We start from the raw sequence: 14,264 nt of genomic DNA on the forward strand, positions 1-14,264 counted from the left end.
GAGGGGGGAATGACATGTCATCGTCAGGACAAGTCACATATTGCCCAATCCAACCACTTGCTAAGTCCATAGCTGGTATTCCTCAGTACCATATGAAAGCCAGCATGATAGGAAGAGGCAAGGAATGGTAATGATTACTCCTTAAGAGAACCAGCACCAGCCTCCTCAATTTCGTATGGAAAACGACATGACAGAAACTGAAACGAGAAAGAAGCGAGGAGTAGTAATGATTACTCCTAAAGAAGTCCAGTTACTGCTGTCTAGTTGTTAGGACAATCCTATTGGCCCGGCACGGTTCAACACCATGCCAGGAAGGGGAACAAGGAGTTCTCCAGCGCAAGGCAGAGCGAGGTACTGACGGCATCGCAGAAATCCTACAGCAGAGAGGAGCGAGAAGGAAACCGGGTGTGCAACGTATTCAGGGCAGCTCTGCCGAGGCTGTGGCCGGATGCGAGGAAGCAAGTCATGCTTTCCGAGTGCTGAGGGAGCTGGAACTCCCGGGACACCAATGATGACCAAGTAGATGACACTTCAGGCTAAGTGCCTAGACAATCGCCACCAGACGAGATTGGGGCTTTCAATTCTATGATAACGAAAGCGTGCCAAGAATTTGGTCTCACACCATCAGAGGAGAAAAAAAGTGTTTTCTCTTCGATCGCATGAATAAGAGACGAAGGTCAGTAGTGGCGATCCCTATCCTCGATCATGTATGGGATTATTAGGGGAGTTTTCCTAAAGTCCACCTGTGGTAAGACTTTATAAAACTAACCCTTTGTATACAGGCCCCAACTTCTAGTATAAGTCTGTACTACTCAGAGGTTTGGTAGAGTGGCGGAGCAGCCAGGCTTATCTTAGAAGGAGGGTGTGAGTTGTAGGTAAGTACAATGAATTCAATAAATACATGGACCCAAAAAAACTGTTTAACACTGGTAGTTATAGTAAAATAGTTATTGAAGTACTATTTGAAATAAACACAATAGGAAAACAATATAGTATTTCAGGTGAGTAAACCAATAGTTATGAGTTATAAAGATTATGAACACAGTTCAAGATCAGCAAAATCACGTTCTTATAGTCACTCGGACAATGTTCTATTGTAGGAATAAAAAGCGTTATTCAACACCAATAATAGCAGGTCAGTACTTTAAAAAGCATGTAATACTTTTCAGAGGCCTTAAGGGTTTAACAGTCCATCCCGAACTAGGTATGAGTTCTTCAAAGTCAAATGGGAGGGAAAGCAGCTAAGGCACAGCAGCAGAAAAGGCAACGTTTCAAAGTATTCTTCTGTTACAAGTAAGTAGAGTGCATGAGAGGGTCAAAATGGTTTCAGCGACCTTGGGAAAGGCTCCCTATGGACGGACAAGCATTAGCTTTGGCCCAACGGTATGGACAAACACAGGAATAGGCACTCCAGCAGCACAGGCGCGACAGATTGACTTGGGGATTGTATTACCACAAGTCACACAGTACCCTAGGAGTTGTCCAGAAGATGCAGCTGGATTTCTTCACAGTGCAACAGCGTTGGAACCGGTCTCCTGTTCCTTGGTCGTGGTGATCAAAGGGGGACTCTGGAAGGGATGTTGCAGCAGCAGTTGAGAGAAAGGGCTTCCAGCAAAAGATTCTTCCTGCTCCAACGTCGGTCTGCAGTTTTGGCACCTTTTCACTGGCTCCAAGGGGGAACGGTTCTCGGCCAAACGATTCACCTCACTTACTCGGTCCTCGACTCTAGTGAGGGGACTTTGCGGAGGGGATTATTGCTTCTGGAGGTCCTGAAGGAGTCCACCGAAGTTTCGGGAAAATGTGTTCACGGCAAGACGATGCACCGCAAAGTGGTTGCAGGTCCCAGGATATTGGTGTTTGCAGCCCAGGAAAGTCACAGCACATCGTGGGATGGCTCAATTTGCAGGTCGTCTTGTGACTGATTGGTCCCATAACCCAAAGGGAAGGAGTCGTTCTCTTCAGAGCTCCTCTGTCGATTCGAATACGGGGTCAAGACAGCAGTGGTCCCTTCACGGTTGCGGGAAGGGGCTGCAGGCATCTCTGGCTGTCTTCTTATTCCGTTCTTCTGTTCCAGTGTTCGACTTGCCTTCTGCCTCAGGATCCTCACCTTTTAGCTGGAATTCACACTCATTCTCTGCAAACTCTCCCTGCAGTTTACAGAAGACCAGAGTCTTGGACATGCCGTTCGACGGGAACAACCTGTTTGGGAAAACAGTGGAGGATTCCCTACAAGCCATCAAGACGGACACGGAGACGGCCCGGGCTCTTGGTGTTCTCCAGCAACGACGGCCGCCCTTTCGGAGCGGCGGAGGCAAGCAGGGTGCCTCCAAAGGTTCCGGCGGCGGATTTTCCACCTATCGTCAAGCGGCCCGTTCGTCGTCGCAAGAAGCCTACAGGGGACGAGGCAAGTCGGGCGGACCCCGCCGTCGTCGCCAAGGAGGGCAAGGCGGCAAAGCCTCGTCGAAGCAGGACTGAACCGGCCGTGGGGTCGGGCCCCCACCGAAGCACTCCGGTGGGAGGCCGGCTGGCGAACTTCGTCAGCGTGTGGGAGTCCATCTCCACCGACCGTTGGGTGCTGGACGCCCTGGCCCAGGGTCACGCGCTCGAGTTTCTAAAGAAGTGCCAGCGCGTCCCCCCCGTGGCCAGGAAGGAACATCACGTCCCTCAACTTCTCTTGGAGGTAAAGGCGATGCTCAAGAAAGGCGCCATCGAGCTCGTCCCAAAGAGGCTTCGGGGCTCCGGAGTTTACTCAAGATACTTCCTCGTGAAGAAGACGGGAGGATGGCGTCCCATCCTGGACCTACGACGACCGAACAAATTCATCAAGGCGCAGAAGTTCCGGATGGTCACCCTCCAGCACGTCCTGGGTCAACTGGAGGAGGGCGATTTCCTGTCGTCGTTGGATTTGGAGGATGCCTACTTCCATATCCCCATCCTAAAGGGACACCGAAAGTTTCTCAGATTCGTGGTCCAAGGGCGTCACTACCAGTTCAGAGCCCTTTTCATTTGGATTGAGGTCGGCACCCAGGGTGTTCACCAAGTGCCTCGCAACGGTGGCGGCGCGGCTGCGCCTGGAGGGGATCCACGTCTACCCCTACCTGGACGACTGGCTCATCCGAGCAAAAACAAAGGCGCTCGCCGCGGAGCACACGGCGAGGACCGTCCAACTACTCACGGACCTGGGATTCTCCATAAACTACGCCAAGTCCCACCTGGTTCCCGCTCAAGACGCACTATTTCTGGGAGCGAAGCTCGACACAGTGGCGTGTCTGGCCTCTCCGTCGGAGGAATGGACGAGGGCCATCTTGGGCAAGGTGCAGCGGATGCTGGTTGCGGACGCGGCCAGGGTGAGGTCCATCAAGTCCCTCCTCGGAATGATGTCTTCTTGCATTTATCTCATCCTCCTGTGCAGGCTTTGGATGCGCCCATTACAGGAGTTCCTGGACGCTCGCTGGATCCAGACGACGGGCAGCTTTGAGGACAGAATCACACTCGACGAGAGTTTCCGACGAGCGATCCGGTGGTGGGGCACCCGCGCGCATCTGACGGCGGGCACCAGAAGACAGTGACCACGGATGCCTCCCTGGAAGGGTGGGGAGCGCACACCGAAAATCTGCACGCGAGGGGCCTTTGGCTGCCGACGGAGAAGTCCCTCCATATCAACGTCCTGGAACTCCGTTCCGTGCAGTGTTTTGGGCCCACAGGTCCTTTCTTCCGTCCCTCAAGGGCAAGGTGGTGTGGATCTTCACCGACAACACCACCACCATGTTCTACATCAGGAAGCAGGGCGGTACCAGATCCCCAGCCCTGTCCAAGGAGGCTCAGGATCTGTGGCATTGGGCCGTCGCCCAAGGGATGTTTCTGGTGCCGTTCCATCTGGCAGGGATAAAAAACACCATCGCCGACTCGCTCAGCAGAGAGCTGCGCTCGTGCCACGAGTGGGAACTACGACAGGATCTAGTGGACCGCCTCTTCCGACGGTGGGGCACACCCCAGATCGATCTGTTCGCGAAGGCGACGACCTCCAAGTGCCGGAGGTTCGCCAGCAGGTTTCCCCAGCCGAGGAGCATGGGCGATGCTTTCTCGTTCCCCTGGGAGGGCTTGTTTCTATACGCGTTCCCTCCATTGCCATTGCTGATCCGGCTCATCAACCAGCTCAAGAGGTCACGGTTCAGGATGATCCTCGTCGCACCTGCGTGGCCGAGGCAGATATGGTTCCCGGACCTTCTGGACTTGTCAGCGTCCCCGTCAATCAAGCTGCCAGTGGACGCGGATCTTCTCTCCAGAGAAGGAGGCGCCATCCTCCATCACGACCCGAAGTCGCTGAACTTGCAGGCCTGGCTCCTGCAGCGTTAGATTTTGGAGGTTACGACATACCGGCCGACTGCAGAGGTTCTTGCAAAGGCCAGGGCGTCCTCAACTCTTAAATGCTACGGACACAAATGGAAGAGGTTCTCTGTCTGGTGCCACGCACAGAAGATTAACCCTCTACGGATTACGGCTCCTCAAGTTCTGCTGTACCTGCTGACGCTGGCCAAGGCTGGAATGGCGCACGCTTCCATCAAGATTAAATTGCTGCGATCTCCCGATACACCAGAACAACGGGATGGACGTCTTTGTGGTCTCATCGTCTGGTGAAAGAATTCATGAAGGGACTGTTCAGATCGTTCCCGTCGTTGAAGGCCCCGGCCCTGGCGTGGGAGCTCAACGTGGTGCTCACCAAGCTCATGGGACCTCTGTTCGAGCCTCTGCACTCAGCTTCGTTGAAGTTCTTGTCGTGGAAAACAGCGTTTTTTGTGGCCATCACCTCCGCACGACGGGTGGGTGAGATCCAGGCCCTTTCCTGCAAGCCCCCGTACTTGACTTTTCACGACACGAGGGTAGTGCTCAGGACGCACCCCTCCTTCATGCCCAAGGTGCCGTCGGACTTCCACCTCAAAGAACCCTTGGTGTTGCCTGTTTTCTTCCCGTCGCCTTCGTCACCGGCTGAAAGGACTTTGCACTCGCTGGATGTGGCTAGAGCGCTGAAGTTCTACGTGGACCGCACGAAGAGTTTTCGGAAGACGTCACAACTTTTTGTGAACTTTGGACCTGTCAATCAGGGGAAGGCTCTCTCGAAGGCTTCCATTTCCAGATGGCTCTCCGGCTGTATCATGTACTGTCATCGGTTGGCAAACCGACCGCTGCCTGGCCGTCCGAGAGCCCATTCCACCAGAGCGATCGCAGCTACCACGGCGTTCCTATCTGGTGTGCCCTTGCTGGACATCTGCAGGGCTGCTACGTGGAGGTCGACGCACACCTTCACGAAATTCTACTGCGTCGATCGGGATTCCAGGGAGGAGTCCAGGGTCGGCCAAGCAGTGCTGCGCAACCTGTTCGCCTAAGGTGAGCTTGGTGAGGAGGTAAGAATTGCTTAATGTTGAGTTTTGGATGTAATGCTTAATGTTGAGCCTTTGCCACCTCCCGTGGTTGTGCATGTGTGTACTGCTATGTATTCTCCAGCATGGGGTCTGGCATGGATTCACATGCTCATGAATATTCCCCGTCGTCAGGCTGGGAATCCTCGGTAAAGAAAAAACCAGTATCAGTTTCGTTTCTGATCTGTCTTTCGTAGTAATAACCAATCACTGGTCTCTGCGTCATACTGACCACAGCCAATGACTGCCCTCTACCTAAGCACCGCCTCTGGCAGCCATCTTCAGATTTTTACCGCACGTTCATGTGTTGGGATCCTCGTGCTATTGCTCTCGAGCGTTAGTGCTATTTTTCGCGCTTTTTCACAAAAAACTTCGATTCTTTCGGTCAAAAGAGCCTCAAGCTCCACCGATCCTACATCCGATCAACGGGGACCCGTGTCGGATTCATCTGTGCCCCTCAAGGGTGAAGATTTCGTCGAGCTACGCTTCGGAGGACTCCAGAAGCTTCTCAGGCCCGGTCTCGGAGATGGCCCAGGAGAAGGGAAGCTCGACGCCCGGAAAGCTGTTCAGGGTCTGCCCTGGATGCCAGCTGCAGAACGTCTTCAAGGAGGACGAACACTCTTTCTGCCTTTACTGCCTTCATGAGGACAAGACGCACGTGGAGAAGGACTGTGCGTTTTGCGGCAACATGTCGGAACGGACCATGAAGGACCGCCATCAACGTCTCGCCAACTGGCTGGAGGGTAAGAGCCCGTCTGGCGAGAAGAAGAAGAAATCCGAGCGGTCTTCTAAGACCTTTGAGGGCGCCCCGGCGACGGGGGCCCAACATAAGGCCAAGCACCGCGAGTCCGCTGGCACCGGGAGCGCCGAACGGTCGGGCTCTACGGGCGCCAGGCAGGGCGCACCCTCCCCGGCACCATCAACCACGAGCCAACGCTCTGGGTCGGGTAAGAGGAAGGCCGAGCACCCGGCGAAGCTCCTGGAGAGGCCCCGGTCGAGCTCTAAGGCAGAGGAGGAGCGTGGCAGTGCCCCCTCCCTCAAGGATAAGGCGGTGAGCGCACCTAAGGTGGTGAAGGCCTTGATCCATCCGACCAAGCCCTCTATCGAAACGGTCGCGGCGGCCCTGGCTCAGCCTGTGGTGGCTACACCAGTGGTGGCGACCTCAGGGCCCAGAATCTCCCTGCCTCCGCGGAGGGAGTCTTCCTTTGTGCCCATCGATAGGACCCCCGTGAAACCCTCCGTGGGGAAGAAGAAGGGGGGGCAGGGCGTCGTCGTAGATTCGGCCTCAACCTCAGAAGAGGAGCTGATCGAGGTCTTAAGCCACGGCCTAGGCGTGGAAGAAGGCCAGCCCGTCGGAATGGACCCCGACGCAGGTGACGACGACGATACCGACGGGGCCCCTGCTCGCCCGTCGGATCCCCCTCTGCCAGCGCCGCAAGACAACTCGGCGGCCATTTTGTTGGCCATACAGTCCTTATGCTCCGAGATAAGGACGAGGCTACCGTTACCGACGGAGGAACCTCTCCCGTCGGGGGATCCAGAACCGGGACCTTCTGGTGTTCCCCCTACCAAGAAAAGAAGGATCCATCCACCACCTCCTTTTCAACCGTCGCGCCCCTTCCAGCCCTCCTCCCCGTCCACCCGAGGGGATGATACGGGGACTGACACGGCAGCGACGGGTACGGACGACGAGGCATACGACGAGGATTTTCCGTCGTCGCCTCCCACCAGGGCTTCTCCGCCCGACGAGATCGGATCTTTCCACTCCATGATCTCCAGGGCTTCCGAGCTTTTCCAACTCTGCCCTGAGGAGAAGAAAAAGGAAGGCTTCCTTTATCAGCGGCGCGAGGCCAAGAGGAAGACGGTCCTCGCAGTGCCTCTGTTGGACGACATTTGGGATGAGGGCCTTTCCCTCCTCAAGAACCCTTCCACGACGCCAGCTAGAAGAGACCGGTACGAGAAAAAGTACCGGGTCCCGGACACGGCCCCCCTATGCCTCCGGGCGCAGCCTACCCCGGACTCCGTCGTCTCCGCGGCAGCCAGGAAGAAAGCGGGGGGGGGGGGGTGCGGCCTCCACATCGACTTCCCCGCCGGACGGCGAGGGAAAGAAATTGGATGCTATGGGACGTAGAGTCATCTCGTCGGCAGCGACGACGATTAAAGCGGCCAACGCCTTGGCTATCGTGGCCCGCTACGACAGGGAGCTCTGGTACAAGATAGCTCCCCTGCTGGATTTTCTGCCGGACGACAAGAGGGCGGAGGCCCTTGAGATCCTGCAGGAAGGTGAGGTGGCGTCGGACCACGCCATCACCGTGGCGACGGACATCGCCGACACTGGGTTCCGCCAGCTGGGCAACGGCGTTTGCCTTCGACGTCGTGGATGGCTCAAAGCTACGGACTTTCGGCAGGACGTCCAGACCAGAGTCCTGGACATGCCCTTCGACGGGAACAACCTGTTTGGGAAGACAGTGGACGATTCCCTTCAGGCCATCAAGGCGGATACTGAGACGGCCAGGGCCCTTGGAGTCCTGCAGCAACGACGAACGCCCTTTCGGAGCGGCGGAGGCAAGGGCGCCTCCAAAGGTTCCGGCGGCGGTTTCGCTTCCTACCGTCAAGCGGCCCGCTCGTCGTCGCAAGAGGCCTACAGAGGACGAGGCAAGTCTAGCGGACCCCGCCGTCGTCGCCAAGGAGGTCAAGGCGGCAAGGCCGCGTCCAAGCAGGATTGAACCGGCCGTGGGGTCGGGCCCCCACCGAAGCACCCCGGTGGGAGGCCGGCTGGCGGGCTTCGTCAGCGTGTGGGAGTCCATCTCCACCGACCGTTGGGTGCTGGACGCCCTGGCCCGGGGCCACGCGCTCGAGTTTCAAAGAAGGTGCCCGCGCGTCCCCCCCGTGGCCAGGAAAGAACTTCACGTCCCTCAACTTCTCCTGGAGGTAAAGGCGATGCTCAGAAAGGGCGCCATCGAACTCGTCCCAAAGAGGCTTCGGGGCTCCGGAGTCTACTCGCGATACTTCCTCGTGAAGAAGAAGACGGGAGGATGGCGCCCCATCCTAGACCTGCGACGTCTGAACAAGTTCATCAAGGCGCAGAAGTTCCGGATGGTCACCCTCCAGCACGTCCTGGGTCAGCTGGACGAAGGAGACTTCCTATCGTCGTTGGATTTGGAGGATGCCTACTTCCACATTCCCATCCTAAAGGGGCACCGAAAATTCCTCAGATTCGTGGTCCAAGGGCGTCATTACCAGTTCAAAGCCCTTCCCTTCGGACTACGGTCGGCACCCAGGGTATTCACCAAGTGCCTCGCACCGGTGGCGGCGCAGCTGCGCCGCGAGGGGATTCACGTCTACCCCTACCTGGACGACTGGCTCATCCGCGCCAAGACGAGGGAGCTCGCCGTGGTCCACACGGCAAGGACCGTCCAACTCCTCACGGACCTGGGATTCTCCGTGAACTACGCCAAATCCCACCTGGTGCCCGCGCAAGTCGCACTGTTTCTGGGAGCGAGGCTCGACACAGTGTCCCTTCTGGCCTCCCCGTCGGAGGAGAGGACCAGGACCATCTTGGGCAAGGTGCAACGGATGTTGGTGGCCGACGCGGCCAAGGTGAGGTCCATCAAGTCCCTCCTCGGGATGATGTCTTCCTGCATCTACCTCATTCCCATGTGCAGGCTCCGGATGCGCCCGTTGCAAGAATTCCTGGATGCGCGCTGGATCCAGACGACGGGCAGCTTCGAGGAAAGGATCAAGCTCGACGAGAGTTTCCGACGAGCAATACGGTGGTGGGGCACCCGCGCGCATCTGACGGCGGGCATGGACTTCCAGACCCCAGCCCACCAGGAGACTGTGACCACGGATGTCTCCCTGGAAGGGTGGGGAGCGCACACCGAAAATCTGCACGCAAGAGGACTCTGGCTCCCGACGGAGAAGTCCCTGCATATCAACGTCCTGGAGCTCCGTGCAGTGTTTTGGGCCCTCAGGTCCTTCCTTCCGTCCCTCAAGGGCAAGGTGGTGAGGATCTTCACCGACAACACCACCACCATGTTTTACATCAGGAAACAGGGCGGAACCAGGTCCCCAGCGCTGTCCAAGGAGGCGCAGGACCTGTGGCATTGGGCCGTCGCCCAAGGGATTTTTCTGGTGCCGTTTCATCTGGCAGGGATAAAAAACACCATCGCCGACTCACTCAGCAGGGAGCTGCGCTCGTGCCACGAGTGGGAACTACGGCAGGATCTGGTGGATCGCCTCTTCCGACGGTGGGGCACACCCCAGATCGACCTATTCGCGACGGCGACGAACACCAAGTGCCGGAGGTTCGCCAGCAGGTTTCCCCAGACGAGGAGCATGGGCGATGCTTTCTCGTTCCCCTGGGAGGGCCTGTTCCTCTACGCGTTCCCTCCCTTGCCTCTGCTAATCCGGCTCGTCAACCAGCTCAAGAGGTCACGGTGCAGGATGATCCTCGTCGCACCTGCGTGGCCGAGGCAGATATGGTTCCCGGACCTTCTGGACTTGTCAGCGTCCCCGCCGATCAAGCTGCCGGCGGACGCGGATCTACTCTCCAGGGAAGGAGGCGCCATCCTCCACCACGACCCGAAGTCGCTGAACTTGCAGGCCTGGCTCCTGCGGCGCTAGAGTTTGGAGGATACGACATACCGGCCGATTGCAGAGAGGTTCTTGCAAAGGCCAGGGCGTCCTCGACTCTTAAATGCTACGGACACAAATGGAAGAGGTTCTCTGTCTGGTGCCACGCACAGAAGATTAACCCTCTACGGATTACGGCTCCCCAAGTACTGCCGTACCTGCTGACGCTGGCCAAAGCTGGTCTGGCACACGCGTCCATCAAGATTCATCTTGCTGCGATCTCCCGATACACCAGAACCACGGGGCGGACGTCCTTGTGGTCTCATCGTCTGGTGAAGGAGTTCATGAAGGGACTGTTCAGATCGTTCCCGCCGGTGAAGGCTCCGGCCCCGGCGTGGGAGCTCAACGTGGTGCTGACCAAGCTCATGGGACCTCCGTTCGAGCCTCTGCACTCGGCCCCGTTGAAGTTTCTATCATGGAAAACAGCTTTTCTTGTGGCCATCACCTCTGCACGACGAGTGGGAGAGATCCAGGCCCTTTCCTGCAAGGCCCCGTACTTGACTTTCCACGACACGAGGGTAGTGCTCAGGACGCACCCCTCCTTCATGCCCAAGGTACCGTCGGACTTCCATCTCAACGAACCCTTGGTGTTACCTGTGTTCTACCCGTCGCCTTCGTCGCCGGCTGAGAGGACTTTGCACTCGCTGGATGTAGCTAGAGCGCTGAAGTTCTACGTGGACCGCACGAAGGGTTTTCGGAAGACGTCACAACTCTTTGTGAACTTTGGACCTGTCAATCAGGGGAAGGCTCTCTCGAAGGCTTCCATCTCCAGATGGCTCTCCGGCTGTATCATGTGCTGTCACCGGTTGGCAAACCGACCGCTGCCTGGCCGTCCGAGAGCCCATTCCACCAGAGCGATCGCAGCTACCACGGCGTTCCTATCTGGTGTGCCCCTGCTGGACATATGCAGGGCTGCTACGTGGAGGTCGACGCACACCTTCACGAAATTCTACTGCGTCGACCGGGATTCCAGGGAGGAGTCCAGGGTCGGCCAAGCAGTGCTGCGCAACCTGTTCGCCTGAGGTGAGCCTGGTGAGGAGGTAAGATGCTTAATGTTGAGTTGATGTGATGCTTAATGTTGAGCCTTTGCCACCTCCCATGGTTGTGCATGTGTGTACTGCTATGTATTCTTTATTCATGAGCATGTGAATCCATGCCAGACCCCATGCTGGAGAAGGAACAAGTTACTTACCTGTAACTGTTGTTCTCCAGCATGGGTCTGGCATGGATTCACATGCGAACCCTCCCGCCTACCCCTCTGCGGCTCTTCACTTGGTCATACTGCCACTTCACGTGCTTCCAAATCTGAAGATGGCTGCCAGAGGCGGTGCTTAGGTAGAGGGCAGTCATTGGCTGTGGTCAGTATGACGCAGAGACCAGTGATTGGTTATTACTACGAAAGACAGATCAGAAACGAAACTGATACTGGTTTTTTCTTTACCGAGGATTCCCAGCCTGACGACGGGGAATATTCATGAGCATGTGAATCCATGCCAGACCCATGCTGGAGAACAACAGTTACAGGTAAGTAACTTGTTCCTTCTTTTATTCATGAGCATGTGAATCCATGCCAGACCCCATGCTGGAGAAGGAACAAATTACTTACCTGTAACTGTTGTTCTCCAGCATGGGTCTTGCATGGATTCACATGCGAACCCTCCCGCCTACCCCTCTGCGGCTCTTCACTTGGTCATACTGCCACTTCACGTGCTACCAAATCTGAAGATGGCTGCCAGAGGCGGGGCTTAGGGAGATGGCAGTCATTGGCTGTGGTCAGTATGACGCAGATATCAGTGATTGGTTACTACTACGAAAGACAGATCAGAAACTAAACTGATACTGATTTTTCTTTACCGAGGATTCCCAGCCTGACGACAGGGAATATTCATGAGCATGTGAATCCATGCCAGACCCATGCTGGAGAACAAAAGTTACAGGTAAGTAACTTGTTCCTTCCCCTTTAAATTTAGAGGTGCGCGGGGGTGTGGGCCAGGGAGCATGTGCTGCCCTGACCCTGCCCTCTGGCGCCACACCTCTGTCCCCTTTTCTGCGTCGACGGGAACAGGTCGAATTCACCAGCGCTCCTGGGTTTGGCTTCGGCCATGTAATTCCACGCGCAGATACTTCTGTTTGTCTATTTTTATCTTTTTATTATTCAGGTACTCGGCCCTCAGGCGTCACACTCCTCCCCGGTGCATGGCGACTTCCACAGGGTTCAGCAGGTGTCCATCCTGCAACAGGCTCTTGCCAATTTCAGACCCCCACGCCCTCTGCCTACGTTGCCTTGGCCCAGACCACGGTTGGCAAGCTTGTACAGCGTGTGGCTAGCTGTCCGGCAAGTGGAAGGAGCTCTTCCAGAAGTTGCCTCCAGAGGACCTCAAGAACTTTGTGAAACATCGAACCAAGCCCAAGGTTGGGCCGCTGTTTTCCATTGCACCCTGCAAGGGAGACTCCTTCCCAAGGACTCTTCGCGCGGGAGGGACCGTTCAGGTTCTTGCACGTGCACCGAGGCTGCTGTAGATACTGGCCTTCGGGCCGAGGGATCTTTGGATCCTGTCACGCCACTTTTGGGGAGACCGAGGTCCGTTGCGATCGCTCTCCCTTCTCCCTCCTGGCGGATCTACCCGCGCTTTCTCGCCTGGGGAGCCGCCAGGAGGAGAGCTTCTGGAACCGCTGCTGGAGGGTTGCGGCGCATGCGCGGGAAACCGCTGTCTCGGTTCCGCGCATGCGCCGTAGATTGGGCCTGCGCTTTGGGAAGGGCTTGCCTTCCAAGCCTCGTTTCGGGTTTGCCGGCACCCGGAGACGTAACGGCTTGCGTTTCAGGCCTCGCGGGTGCCGGCGGCCCATAAAAGGGAACTGCAAGCAGAAGCTAACCGCGTCTCAACACGGAAGCTTTGTTCGTGTTGCTCGCTCCTGGTTTCCTGTGGTTCCTGCTTCCTCCTTGCCTTGCCCCCAGCCTGCCTGGGTGCCCTGCTCAACCCTGGGTCCTCGTGGGCCCCTTTTGCCTTGCCTTGCCTCCAGCCTGCCTGGGTGCCCTGCTCAACCCTGGGTCCTTTTTGTCCTGCTTGCCTTCTGCCTGCCTGGGTGCCCAGTTTTGCCCAAGGGTCTCTTTGGTCCCACTTGTCCAACTTGACCTCCAGTCGCCTGGGTTCCTTGTTCTCGCCCTGGGTTCCCTTGGCTCCAGTTTCCCCTCTGACTCTCCTGGGACCAATTGGGCCTTTGTCTTTTTCCCTATTCCTTGGGCTCTCCCTTGTTGGTTTCCCTTCCCTATCTGGTTCCCCTTTTCCTGTCTGGTCCTGCCTGGTGCCTCGTCCTTTTTGGATCTACAGACCATCGGGCTAGTCAGCCATCTCCAAACCAGCTACCTGAAGTTCGCCTGAAAGTGTCTTCCTGCGGATTGGTGCCCCGACTTAGCCCTGTTTGGTGTGATCACGCGTTCACCTTGGACTTCACCTTGTTCCGAATCTTCAACCTGACTGCTGCCTCTCCTGTCTGTGCTTGCACAGTCCCACCGTCACGTTAATCAGGAGAGTGCCTTCCGTGACGCTGGTAGTCTGTCCATCCTCCACCCTGTACCATTTGGGTGGTGGAGAGGCGGGTTCCCCGAGTCACACACTCGTCATTCAGCTGGCTACAGCCTGGCGGCCCCAACAAGATCCACATCAAAGAAAACAGGTACGCAGTCTTCACGTACATCCCAGCTTGACAGATTGAGACGCCTGCCTTCAGACCTTGTGATGGAGGATTCGCAAGAAGTGCGGAATGAGTTACAAGCACTCAGGGCGGAGATGATCACCTTACGCCAGGAAAATCAAACTCTACGCCAAATGATAACCCAAGGGGTTCCGAGTACCTCACAGGCGGAAGGATCCTTGGAACACACAACGCCCATCAAGTTTGATGGAGATCCGCGACGAGTAGCGGAATTCTGTAATCATTGTCGAATCCATTTTCTTTTCAGGTCGACTCATTTCAACAATGATAAGGCCAAGATTGGTTATATCTTGGGGAATTTGACTGGCAATGCTCTGGCCTGGGCAACTCCGTTTGTGGTTACCAATAGCCCAATTTTGAATGACTTTGCAGCTTTTGAAAAAGCATTCCTTGAGGTTTTCCAGACGCCCAACCTGGCCTCCGCTGCGCAGAACCAGTTGATGGATTTGAAACGGGAACGCCGACATAATAACATACATTAGTCGCTTCCGTCTACTG

General features: G+C 56.5%; 1 protein-coding gene across 1 annotated transcript in view; it reads left to right on the forward strand.

Moving 5' to 3' along the window:
* The window catches only part of LOC138528983 (heat shock cognate 71 kDa protein-like), an 819,952-nt gene that overhangs the window by 328,671 nt on the left and 477,017 nt on the right, over positions 1–14,264 (forward strand). The window lies entirely within an intron of this gene.

This window comes from Ambystoma mexicanum, chromosome 1q (genome assembly GCF_040938575.1).
Source record: "Ambystoma mexicanum isolate Mex_15411 chromosome 1q, UKY_AmexF1_1, whole genome shotgun sequence".
NCBI classification, from domain to species: Eukaryota; Metazoa; Chordata; class Amphibia; order Caudata; family Ambystomatidae; genus Ambystoma; species Ambystoma mexicanum.